The following is a 14,379-nucleotide window of genomic DNA, read 5'->3' as shown; positions in this document are numbered from 1 at the left end:
GATCGCACATTCCTATAGGGGGTCAAACCATGTCCCAAAGGTCACCGGGCCTGGTGTCACTTTAAAGAAGTAGTCCAGTTACACCTATTTTGGGCTTATAACTTGGCTTCTGAATATCCTAGAGAGGTCAGGTTTGTTTTAGAGTACTCCAATTAACAGCCCCCATTACCCCAAAAAGGAATGCAGTCCTTAGCACTTATGGTTTTTAAATGGCACCCAGAATTATGTTGCACGAAGCACAATTTCACATCATTCTGGGTTCATTTGTGTGAAAACAAGGTCCATTCAGGCTGAAACGTTACAGGAAGGTAGAATCTATTGAGTTGTAAGTGATCTGAACGTTTCATGATGATAGCACTTTCCTAAGGGGGTCAAACCATGTCCCAAAGGTCACCGGGCCTGGTGTCACTTTAAAGAAGTAATCCAGTTACACCTTTGTGGGCTTATAACTTGGCTTCTGAATATCCTAGAGAGGTCAGGTTTGTTTTAGAGTACTCCAATTAACAGCCCCTATTACCTCAAAAAGGAATGGAGTCATTAGCACTTATGGTTTATAAATGGCACCCAGAATTATGTTGCACGAAGCACAATTTCACATCATTATGGGTTCATTTGTGTGAAAACAAGGTCCAATCAGGCTGAAACGTTACAGGAAGGAAGAATCTATTGAGTTGTAAGTGATCTGAACGTTTCATGATGATTGCTCTTTCCTAAGGGGGTCAAACCATGTCCCAAAGGTCACCGGATCTGGTGTCTATTTAAAGAAGTAGTCCAGTTACACATTTGTGGGCTTATAACTTGGCTTCTGAATGTCCTAGAGAGATCAGGTTTGTTTTAGTGTACTCCAATCGACAGCCCCTACAACCACAAAAAGGAATGGAGTCATTAGCACTTATGGTTTGTAAATGGCACCCAAAATTATGTTGCACGAAGCACAATTTCACATCATTCTGGGTCCATTTGTGTGAAATCAAGGTCCAATCAGGCTGAAACGTTACAAGAAGGTAGAATCAATTGAGTTGTAAGTGATCTGAACGTTTCATGATGATCGCACATTCCTATAGTGGGTCAAACCATGTCCCAAAGGTCACCGGGCCTGGTGTCACTTTAAAGAAGTAGTCCAGTTACACCTTTGTGGGCTTATAACTTGGCTTCTGAATATCCTAGAGAGGTCAGGTTTGATTTAGAGTACTCCAATTAACAGCCCCCATTACCCCCAAAAAGGAATAGAGTCATTAGCACTTGTGGTTTTTAAATGGCACCCAGAATTATGTTGCACGAAGCACAATTTCACATCATTCTGGGTTCATTTGTGTGAAAACAAGGTCCAATCAGGCTGAAACGTTACAGGAAGGTAGAATCTATTGAGTTGTAAGTGATCTGAACGTTTCATGATGATAGCACTTTCCTAAGGGGGTCAAACCATGTCCCAAAGGTCACCAGATCTGGTGTCAATTTAAAGAAGTAGTCCAGTTACACCTTTGTTGGCTTATAACTTGGCTTCTGAATGTCCTAGAGAGATCAGGTTTGTTTTAGTGTACTCCAATCAACAGCCCCTACAACCACAAAAAGGAATGGAGTCATTAGCACTTATGGTTTGGACATGGCACCCAGAATTATGTTGCACGAAGCACAATTTCACATCATTCTGGGTCCATTTGTGTGAAAACAAGGTCCAATCAGGCTGAAACGTTACAAGAAGGTAGAATCTATTGAGTTGTAAGTGATCTGAACGTTTCATGATGATCGCACATTCCTATAGGGGGTCAAACCATGTCCCAAAGGTCACCGGGCCTGGTGTCACTTTAAAGAAGTAGTCCAGTTACACATTTGTGGGATTATAACTTGGCTTCTGAATATCCTAGAGAGGTCAGGTTTGTTTTAGACTACTCCAATTAACAGCCCCCATTACCCCAAATAGGAATGGAGTCATTAGCGCTTATGGTTTTTAAATGGCACCCAGAATTATGTTGCACGATGCACAATTTCACATCAATCTGGGTTCATTTGTGTGAAAACAAGGTCCAATGAGGCGGAAACATTACAGGAAGGTAGAATCTATTGAGTTGTAAGTGATCTGAACGTTTCATGATGATAGCACTTTCTTAAGGGGGTCAAACCATGTCCCAAAGGTCACCGGGCCTGGTGTCACTTTAAAGAAGTAGTCCAGTTACACCTTTGTGGGCTTATAACTTGGCTTCTGAATATCCTAGAGAGGTCAGGTTTGTTTTAGAGTACTCAAATTAACAGCCCCCATTACCCCAAACAGGAATAGAGTCATTAGCACTTATGGTTTTTAAATGGCACCCAGAATTATGTTGCACGAAGCACAATTTCACATCATTCTGGGTTCATTTGTGTGAAAACAAGGTCAAATCAGGCTGAAACATTACAGGAAGGTAGAATCTATTGAGTTGTAAGTGATCTGAACGTTTCATGACGATAGCACTTTCCTAAGGGTGTCAAACCATGTCCCAAAGATCACCGGATCTGGTGTCAATTTAAAGAAGTAATCCAGTTACACATTTGTGGGCTTATAACTTGGCTTCTGAATGTCCTAGAGAGATCAGGTTTGTTTTAATGTACTCCAATCAACAGCCCCTACAACCACAAAAAGGAATGGAGTCATTAGCACTTATGGTTTGTAAATGGCACCCAGAATTATGTTGCACGAAGCACAATTTCACATCATTCTGGGTCCATTTGTGTGAAAACAAGGTCCAATCAGGCTGAAACGTTACAAGAAGGTAGAATCTATTGAGTTGTAAGTGATCTGGACGTTTCATGATGATAGCACTTTCCTAAGGGGGTCAAACCATGTCCCAAAGGTCACCGGATCTGGTGTCAATTTAAAGTAGTAGTCCAGTTACACCTTTGTGGGCTTATAACTTGGCTTCTGGATGTCCTAGAGAGGTCAGGTTTGTTTTATTGTACTCCAATCAACAGCCCCTACAACCACAAAAAAGAATGGAGTCATTAGCACTTATGGGTTGTAAATGGCACCCAGAATTATGTTGCACGAAGCACAATTTCACATAATTCTGGGTCCATTCTGTGAAAACAAGGTCCAATCAGGCTGAAACGTTACAAGAAGGTAGAAACTATTGAGTTGTAAGTGATCTGAACGTTTCATGATGATCGCACATTCCTATAGGGGGTCAAACCATGTCCCAAAGGTCACCGGGCCTGGTGTCACTTTAAAGAAGTAGTCCAGTTACACCTTTGTGGGCTTATAACTTGGCTTCTGAATGTCCTAGAGAGATCAGGTTTGTTTTAGTGTACTCCAATCAACATCCCCTACAACCACAAAAAGGAATGGAGTCATTAGCACTTATGGTTTTGAAATGGCACCCAGAATTATTTTGCACGAAGCACAATTTCACATCATTCTGGGTCCATTTGTGTGAAAACAAGGTCCAATCAGGCTGAAACGTTACAAGAAGGTAGAATCTATTGAGTTGTAAGTGATCTGAACGTTTCATGATGATCGCACATTCTTATAGGGGGTAAAACCATGTCCCAAAGGTCACCGGGCCTTGTGTCACTTTAAATAAGTAGTCCAGTTACACCTTTGTGGGTTTATAACTTGGCTTCTGAATATCCTAGAGAGGTCACGTTTGTTTTAGTGTACTCCAATCAACAGCCCCTACAACCACAAAAAGGAATGGAGTCATTAGCACCTATGGTTTGTAAATGGCACCCAGAATTATGTTGAACGAAGCACAATTTCACATCATTCTGGGTCCATTTGTGTGAAAACAAGGTCCAATCAGGCTGAAACGTTACAAGAACGTAGAATCTATTGAGTTGTAAGTGATCTGAACATTTAATGATAATCACACATTCCTATAGGGGGTCAAACCATGTCCCAAAGGTCACCGGGCCTGGTGTCACTTTAAAGAAGTAGTCCAGTAACACATTTGTGGGCTTATAACTTGGCTTCTGAATATCCTAGAGAGGTCAGGTTTGTTTTAGAGTACTCCAATTAACAGCCCCCATTACCCCAAAAATGAATAGAGTCATTAGCACTTATGGTTTTTAAATGGCAGCCAGAATTATGTTGCACGAAGCACAATTTCACATCATTCTGGGTTCATTTGTGTGAAAACAAGGTCCAATCAGGCTGAAACGTTACAGGAAGTTAGAATCTATTGAGTTGTAAGTGATCTGAACGTTTCATGATGATAGCACTTTCCTATAGCAGGTAAAACCATGTCCCAAAGGTCACAGGGCCTGGTGTCACTTTAAAGAAGTAGTCCAGTTACACATTTGTGGGCTTATAACTTGGCTTCTGAATGTCCTAGAGAGATCAGGTTTGATTTAGAGTACTCCAATTAACAGCCCCCATTACCCCAAAAAGGAATAGAGTCATTAGCACTTATGGTTTTTAAATGGCACCCAGAATTATGTTGCACGAAGCACAATTTCACATCATTCTGGGTTCATTTGTGTGAAAACAAGGTCCAATCAGGCTGAAACGTTACAGGAAGGTAGAATCTATTGAGTTGTAAGTGATCTGAACGTTTCATGATGATAGCACTTTCCTAAGGGGGTCAAACCATGTCCCAAAGGTCACCAGATCTGGTGTCAATTTAAAGAAGTTATAAGCCCACAAATGTGTAACTGGGCTACTTCTTTAAATTGACACCAGATCCGGTGACCTTTGGGACATGGTTTGACCCCCTTAGGAAAGTGCTATCATCCTGAAACGTTCAGATCACTTACAACTCAATAGATTCTACCTTCCTGTAACGTTTCAGCCTGATTGGACCTTGTTTTCACACAAATGAACCCAGAATGATGTGAAATTGTGCTTTGTGCAACATAATTCTTGGTGCAATTTAAAAACCATAAGTGCTAATGACTCCATTCCTTTTTGAGGTAATAGGGGCTGTTAATTTGAGTACTCTAAAACAAACCTGACCTCTCTAGGATATTCAGAAGCCAAGTTATAAGCCCACAAATGTGTAAATGGACTACTTCTTTAAAGTGACACCAGGCCCGGTGACCTTTGGGACAAGGTTTGACCCCCTATAGGAATGTGCGATCATCATGAAACGTTCAGATCACTTACAACTCAATAGATTCTACCTTCTTGTAATGTTTCAGCCTGATTGGACCTTGTTTTCACACAAATGGACCCAGAATGATGTGAAATTGTGCTTCGTGCAACATAATTCTGGGTGCCATTTACAAACCATAAGTGCTAATGACTCCATTCCTTTTTGGGGTAATGGGGGCTGTTAATTGGAGTACTCTAAAACAAACCTGACCTCTCTAGGATATTCAGAAGCCAAGTTATAAGCCCACAAAGGTGTAACTGGACTACTTCTTTAAAGTGACACCAGAACCGGTGACCTTTGGGACATGGTTTGACCCCCTATAGGTATGTGCGATCATCATGAAACGTTCAGATCACTTACAACTCAATAGATTCTACCTTCTTGTAACGTTTCAGCCTGATTGGACCTTGTTTTCACACAAATGGACCCAGAATGATGTGAAATTGTGCTTCATGCAACATAATTCTGGGTGCCATTTACAAACCATAAGTGCTAATGACTCCATTCATTTTTGTGGTTGTAGGGGCTGTTGATTGGAGTACACTAAAACAAACCTGATCTCTCTAGGACATTCAGAAGCCAAGTTATAAGCCCACAAATGTGTAACTGGACTACTTCTTTAATGAGACACCAGATCCTTTGACCTTTGGGACATGGTTTGACCCCCTTAGGAAAGTGCTATCATCATGAAACGTTCAGATCACTTACAACTCAATAGATTCTACCTTCTTGTAACGTTTCAGCCTGATTGGACCTTGTTTTCACACAAATGGACCCAGAATGATGTGAAATTGTGCTTCGTGCAACATAATTCTGGGTGCCATTTACAAACCATAAGTGCTAATGACTCCATTCCTTTTTGTGGTTGTAGTGGCTGTTGATTGGAGTACACTAAAACAAACGTGATCTCTCTAGGACATTCAGAAGCCAAGTTATAAGCCCACAAATGTGTAACTGGACTACTTCTTTAAATTGACAATAGATCCGGTGACCGTTGGGACATGGTTTGACCCCCTTAGGAAAGTGCTATCATCATGAAACGTTTAGATCAATTACAACTCAATAGATTCTACCTTCCTGTAACGTTTCAGCCTGATTGGACCTTGTTTTCACACAAATGAACCCAGAATGATGTGAAATTGTGCTTTGTGCAACATAATTCTGGGTGCCATTTAAAAACCATAAGTGCTAATGACTCCATTCCTTTTTGAGGTAATGGGGGCTGTTAATTGGAGTACTCTAAAACAATCCTGACCTCTCTAGGATATTCAGAAGCCAAGTTATAAGCCCACAAAGGTGTAACTGGACTACTTCTTTAATGTGACACCAGGCCCGGTGACCTTTGGGACATGGTTTTACCCCCTATAAGAATGTGCGATCATCATGAAACGTTCAGATCACTTACAACTCAATTGATTCTACCTTCTTGTAACGTTTCAGCCTGATTGGACCTTGTTTTCACACAAATGGACCCAGAATGATGTGAAATTGTGCTTCGTGCAACATAATTCTGGGTGCCATTTACAAACCATAAGTGCTAATGACTCCATTCCTTTTTGTGGTTGTAGGGGCTGTTAATTGGAGTACTCTAAAACAAACCTGACCTCTCTAGGATATTCAGAAGCCAAGTTATAAGCCCACAAAGGTGTAACTGGACTACTTCTTTAATGTGACACCAGGCCCGGTGACCTTTGGGACATGGTTTCACGCCCTATAGGAATGTGCGATCATCATGAAATGTTCAGATCAATTACAACTCAATAGATTCTACCTTCTTGTAACATTTCAGCCTGATTGGACCTTGTTTTCACACAAATGAACCCAGAATGATGTGAAATTGTGCTTCGTGCAACATAATTCTGGGTGCCATTTAAAAACCATAAGTGCTAATGACTCCATTCCTTTTTGTGGTTGTAGGGGCTGTTGATTGGAGTACACTAAAACAAACCTGATCTCTCTAGGAAATTCAGAAGCCAAGTTATAAGCCCACAAATGTGTAACTTGACTACTTCTTTAAAGTGACACCAGATCTGGTGACCTTTGGGACATGGTTTGACCCCCTTAGGAAAGTGCTATCATCATGAAACGTTCAGATCACTTACAACTCAATAGATTCTACCTTCCTGTAACGTTTCAGCCTGATTGGACCTTGTTTTCACACAAATGAACCCAGAATGATGTGAAATTGTGCTTTGTGCAACATAATTCTGGGTGCCATTTAAAAACCATAAGTGCTAATGACTCCATTCCTTTTTGTGGTAATGGGGGCTGTTAATTGGAGTACTCTAAAACAAACCTGACCTCTCTAGGATATTCAGAAGCCAAGTTATAAGCCCACAAAGGTGTAACTGGACTACTTCTTTAAAGTGACACCAGGCCCGGTGACCTTTGGGACATGGTTTGAACCCCTATAGGAATGTGCGATCATCATGAAACGTTCAGATCACTTAAAACTCAATAGATTCTACCTTCTTGTAACGTTTCAGCCTGATTGGACCTTGTTTTCACACAAATGGACCCAGAATGATGTGAAATTGTGCTTCGTGCAACATAATTCTGGGTGCCATTTACAAACCATAAGTGCTAATGACTCCATTCCTTTTTGTGATTGTAGGGGCTGTCTATTGGAGTACACTAAAACAAACCTGATCTCTCTAGGACATTCAGAAGCCAAGGTATAAGCCCACAAATGTGTAACTGGACTACTTCTTTAAATTGACACCAGATCCGGTGACCTTTGGGACATGGTTTGACCCCATATAGGAATGTGCGATGATCATGAAACATTCAGATCACTTACAACTCAATAGATTCTACCTTCTTGTAACGTTTCAGCCTAATTGGACCTTGTTTTCACACAAATGGACCCAGAATGATGTGAAATTGTGCTTTGTGCAACATAATTCTGGGTGCCATTTACAAACCATAAGCGCTAATGACTCCATTCCTTTTTGTGGTTGTAGGGGCTGTCTATTGGAGTACAATAAAACAAACCTGATCTCTCTAGGACATTCAGAAGCCAAGGTATAAGCCCACAAATGTGTAACTGGACTACTTCTTTAAATTGACACCAGATCCGGTGACCTTTGGGACATGGTTTGACCCCCTTAGGAAAGTGCTATCATCATGACACGTTCAGATCAATTACAAGTCAATAGATTCTACCTTCCTGTAACGTTTCAGCCTGATTGGACCTTGTTTTCACACAAATGAACCCAGAATGATGTGAAATTGTGCTTTGTGCAACATAATTCTGGGTGCCATTTAAAAACCATAAGTGCTAATGACTCCATTCCTTTTTGTGGTAATGGGGGCTGTTAATTGGAGTACTCTAAAACAAACCTGACCTCTTTAGGATATTCAGAAGCCAAGTTATAAGCCCACAAAGGTGTAACTGGACTACTTCTTTAAAGTGACACCAGGCCCGGTGACCTTTGGGACATGGTTTGAACCCCTATAGGAATGTGCGATCATCATGAAACGTTCAGATCACTTAAAACTCAATAGATTCTACCTTCTTGTAACGATTCAGCCTGATTGGACCTTGTTTTCACACAAATGGACCCAGAATGATGTGAAATTGTGCTTCGTGCAACATAATTCTGGGTGCCATTTACAAACCATAAGTGCTAATGACTCCATTCCTTTTTGTGGTTGTAGGGGCTGTCTATTGGAGTACACTAAAACAAACCTGATCTCTCTAGGACATTCAGAAGCCAAGGTATAAGCCCACAAATGTGTAACTGGACTACTTCTTTAAATTGACACCAGATCCGGTGACCTTTGGGACATGGTTTGACCCCATATAGGAATGTGCGATGATCATGAAACATTCAGATCACTTACAACTCAATAGATTCTACCTTCTTGTAACGTTTCAGCCAGATTGGACCTTGTTTTCACACAAATGGACCCAGAATGATGTGAAATTGTGCTTCGTGCAACATAATTCTGGGTGCCATTTACAAACCATAAGTGCTAATGACTTCAGATCACTTACAACTCAATAGATTCTACCTTCTTGTAAAGTTTCAGCCTGATTGGACCTTGTTTTCACACAAATGGACCCAGAATGATGTGAAATTGTGCTTCGTGCAACATAATTCTGGGCGCCATTTACAAACCATAAGTGCTAATGACTCCATTCCTTTTTTGGGTTAATGGGGGCTGTTAATTGGAGTACTCTAAAACAAACCTGACCTCTCTAGGATATTCAGAAGCCAAGTTATAAGCCCACAAATGTGTAACTGGAATACTTCTTTAAATTGACACCAGATCCGGTGACCTTTGGGACATGGTTTGACCACCTTTGGAAAGTGCTATCATCATGAAACGTTCAGATCACTTACAACTCAATAGATTCTACCTTCCTGTAACGTTTCAGCCTGATTGGACCTTGTTTTCACACAAATGAACCCAGAATGATGTGAAATTGTGCTTTATGCAAACATAATTCTGGGTGCCATTTAAAATCCATAAGTGCTAATGACTCCATTCCTTTTTGAGGTAATGGGGGCTGTTAATTTGAGTGCTCTAAAACGAACCTGACCTCTCTAGGATATTCAGAAGCCAAGTTATAAGCCCACAAAGGTGTAACTGGACTACTTCTTTAAAGTGACACCAGGCCCGGTGACCTTTGGGACATGGTTTGACCCCCTATAGGAATGTGCGATCATCATGAAACGTTCAGATAACTTACAACTCAATAGATTCTACCTTCTTGTAACGTTTCAGCCTGATTGGACCTTGTTTTCACACAAATGGACCCAGAATAATGTGAAATTGTGCTTCATGCAACATAATTCTGGGTGCCATTTACAAACCATAAGTGCTAATGACTCCATTCCTTTTTGTGGTTGTAGGGGCTGTTGATTGGAGTACACTAAAACAAACCTGATCTCTCTAGGACATTCAGAAGCCAAGTTATAAGCCCACGAATGTGTAACTGGACTACTTCTTTAAATTGACACCAGATCCGGTGACCTTTGGGACATGGTTTTACCCCCTTAGGAAAGTGCTATCATCATGAAACGTTCAGATCACTTACAAATCAATAGATTCTACCTTCCTGTAACGTTTCAGCCTGATTGGACCTTGTTTTCCACAAATGAACCCAGAATGATGTGAAATTGTGCTTCATGCAACATAATTCTGGGTGCCATTTAAAAACCATAAGTGCTAATGACTCCATTCCTTTTTGAGGTAATGGGGGCTGTTAATTGGAGTACTCTAAAACAAACCTGACATCTCTAGGATATTCAGAAGCCAAGTTATAAGCCCAAAAAGGTGTAACTGGACTACTTCTTTAATGTGACACCAGGCCCGGTGACCTTTGGGACATGGTTTTACCCCCTATAAGAATGTGCGATCATCATGAAACGTTCAGATCACTTACAACTCAATTGATTCTACCTTCTTGTAACGTTTCAGCCTGATTGGACCTTGTTTTCACACAAATGGACCCAGAATGATGTGAAATTGTGCTTCGTGCAACATAATTCTGGGTGCCATTTAAAAACCATAAGTGCTAATGACTCCATTCCTTTTTGGGGTAATGGGGGCTGTTAATTGGAGTACTCTAAAACAAACCTGACCTCTCTAGGATATTCAGAAGCCAAGTTATAAGCCCACAAATGTGTAACCGGACTACTATTTTAAATTGACACCAGATCCGGTGACCTTTGGGACATGGTTTGACCCCCTTAGGAAAGTGCTATCATCATGAAACATTCAGATCACTTACAACTCAATAGATTCTACCTTTTTGTAACGTTTCAGCCTGATTGGACCTTGTTTTCACACAAATGGACCCAGAATGATGTGAAATTGTGCATCGTGCAATATAATTCTGGGTGCCATTTACAAACCATAGGTGCTAATGACTCCATTCCTTTTTGTGGTTGTAGGGGCTGTTGATTGGAGTACACTAAAACAAACCTGATCTCTCTAGGACATTCAGAAGCCAAGTTATAAGCCCATAAAATGTGTAACTGGACTACTTCTTTAAATTGACACCAGATCCGGTGACCTCTGGGACATGGTTTGACCACCTTAGGAAAGTGCTATCATCATGAAACTTTCAGATCACTTACAACTCAATAGATTCTACCTTCCTGTAACGTTTCAGTCTGATTGGACCTTGTTTTCACACAAATCAACCCAGAATGATGTGAAATTGTGCTTCGTGCAACATAATTCTGGGTGCCATTGACAAACCATAAGTGCAAATGACTCCATTCATTTTTGGGGTAATGGGGGCTGTTGATTGGAGTACTCTAAAACAAACCTGACCTCTCTAGGATATTCAGAAGCCAAGTTATAAGCCCACAAAGGTGTAACTGGACTACTTCTTTAAAGTGACACCAGGCCCGGTGACCTTTGGGACATGGTTTGACCCCCTATAGGAATGTGCAATCATCATGAAATGTTCAGATCACTTACAACTCAATAGATTCTACCTTCTTGTAACGTTTCAGCCTGATTGGACCTTGTTTTCACACAAATGGACCCAGAATGATGTGAAATTGTGCTTCGTGCAACAAAATTCTGGGTGCCATTTAAAAACCATAAGTGCTAATGACTCCATTCCTTTTTGGGGTAATGGGGGCTGTTAATTGGAGTACTCTAAAACAAACCTGACCTCTCTAGGATATTCAGAAGCCAAGTTATAAGCCCACAAATGTGTAACTGGACTACTTCTTTAAATTGACACCAGATCCGGTGAACTTTGGGACATGGTTTGACCCCCTTAGGAAAGTGCTATCATCATGAAACGTTCAGATCACTTACAACTCAATAGACTCTACCTTCCTGTAATGTTTCAGCCTAATTGGACCTTGTTTTCACACAAATGAACCCAGAATGATGTGAAATTGTGCTTAGTGCAACATAATTCTGGGTGCCATTTAAAAACCATCAGTGCTAATGACTCCATTCCTTTTTGTGGTTGTAGGGGCTGTTGATTGGAGTACACTAAAACAAACCTGATCTCTCTAGGACATTCAGAAGCCAAGTTATAAGCCCACAAATGTGTAACTGGACTACTTCTTTAAAGTGACACCAGGCCCGGTGACCTTTGGGACATGGTTTGACCTCCTATAGGTATGTGCGATCATCATGAAACATTCAGATCACTTACAACTCAATAGATTCTACCTTCTTGTAACGTTTCAGCCTGATTGGACCTTGTTTTCACACAAATGGATCCAGAATGATGTGAAATTGTGCTTCGTGCAACATAATTCTGGGTGCCATTTACAAACCATAAGTGCTAATGACTCCATTCCTTTTTGTGGTTGTAGGGGCTGTTGATTGGAGTACACTAAAACAAACCTGACCTCTCTAGGACATTCAGAAGCCAAGTTATACGCCCACAAAGGTGTAACTGGACTACTTCTTTAAAGTGACACCAGGCCCGGTGACCTTTGGGACATGGTTTGACCCCCTATAGGAATGTGCGATCATCATGAAACATTCAGATCACTTACAACTCAATAGATTCTACCTTCTTGTAACGTTTTAGCCTGATTGGACCTTGTTTTCACAAAAATGGACCCAGAATGATGTGAAATTGTGCTTCGTGCAACATAATTCTGGGTGCCATTTACAAACCATAAGTGCTAATGACTCCATTCCTTTTTGTGGTTGTAGGGGCTGTTGATTGGAGTACACTAAAACAAACCTGACCTCTCTAGGACATTCAGAAGCCAAGTTATAAGCCCACAAATGTGTAACTGGACTACCTCTTTAAATTGACACCAGATCCGGTGACCTTTGGGACATGGTTTGACCCCCTTAGGAAAGTGCTATCATCATGAAACGTTCAGATCACTTACAACTCAATTGATTCTACCTTCTTGTAACGTTTCAGCCTGATTGGACCTTGTTTTCTCACAAATGGACCCAGAATGATGTGAAATTGTGCTTCGTGCAACATAATTCTGGGTGCCATTTACAAACCATGAGTGCTAATGACTCCATTCCTTTTTGTGGTTGTAGGGGCTGTTGATTGGAGTACACTAAAACAAACCTGATCTCTCTAGGACATTCAGAAGCCAAGTTATAAGCCCACAAATGTGTAACTGGACTACTTCTTTAAATTGACACCAGATCCGGTGACCTTTGGGACATGGTTTGACCCCCTTAGGAAAGTGCTATCATCATGAAAGGTTCAGATCACTTACAACTTAACAGATTCTACTTTCCTGTAACGTTTCAGCCTGATTGGACCTTGTTTTCACACAAATGAACCCAGAATGATGTGAAATTGTGCTTCGTGCAACATAATTCTGGGTGCCATTTAAAAACCATAAGTGCTAATGACTCCATTCCTTTTTGGGGTAATGGGGGCTGTTAATTGGAGTACTCTAAAACAAACCTGACCTCTCTAGGATATTCAGAAGCCAAGTAGTAAGCCCACAAAGGTGTAACTGGACTACTTCTTTAAAGTGACACCAGGCCCGGTGACCTTTGGGACATGGTTTGACCCCCTATAGGAATGTGCAATCATCATGAAACGTTCAGATCACTTACAACTCAATAGATTCTACCTTCTTGTAACGTTTCAGCCTGATTGGACCTTGTTTTCACACAAATGGACCCAGAATGATGTGAAATTGTGCTTCGTGCAACATAATTCTGGGTGCCATTTACAAACAATAAGTGCTAATGACTCCATTCCTTTTTGTGATTGTAGGGGCTGTTGATTGGAGTACATTAAAACAAACCTGACCTCTCTAGGACATTCAGAATCCAAGTTATAAGCCCACAAATGTGTAACTGGACTACTTCTTTAAAGTGACACCAGGCCCGGTGACCTTTGGGACATGGTGTGACCCCCTATAGGTATGAGCGATCATCATGAAACATTCAGATCACTTACAACTCAATAGATTCTACCTTCCTGTAACGTTTCAGCCTGATTGGACCTTGTTTTCACACAAATGGATCCAGAATGATGTGAAATTGTGCTTCGTGCAACATAATTCTGGGTGCCATTTACAAACCATAAGTGCTAATGACTCCATTCCTTTTTGTGGTTGTAGGGGTTGTTGATTGGAGTACACTAAAACAAACCTGACCTCTCTAGGACGTTCAGAAGCCAAGTTATAAGCCCACAAAGGTGTAACTGGACTACTTCTTTAAAGTGACACCAGGCCCGGTGACCTTTGGCACATGGTTTGACCCCCTATAGGAATGTGCGATCATCATGAAACATTCAGATCACTTACAACTCAATAGATTCTACCTTCTTGTAACGTTTCAGCCTGATTGGACCTTGTTTTCACACAAATGGACCCAGAATGATGTGAAATTG

This window comes from Nothobranchius furzeri, chromosome 8 (genome assembly GCF_043380555.1).
Source record: "Nothobranchius furzeri strain GRZ-AD chromosome 8, NfurGRZ-RIMD1, whole genome shotgun sequence".
NCBI lineage: Eukaryota > Metazoa > Chordata > Actinopteri > Cyprinodontiformes > Nothobranchiidae > Nothobranchius > Nothobranchius furzeri.
The sequence above is the reverse complement of the archived record's forward strand: the minus strand, read 5'-3'. Positions refer to the sequence as shown.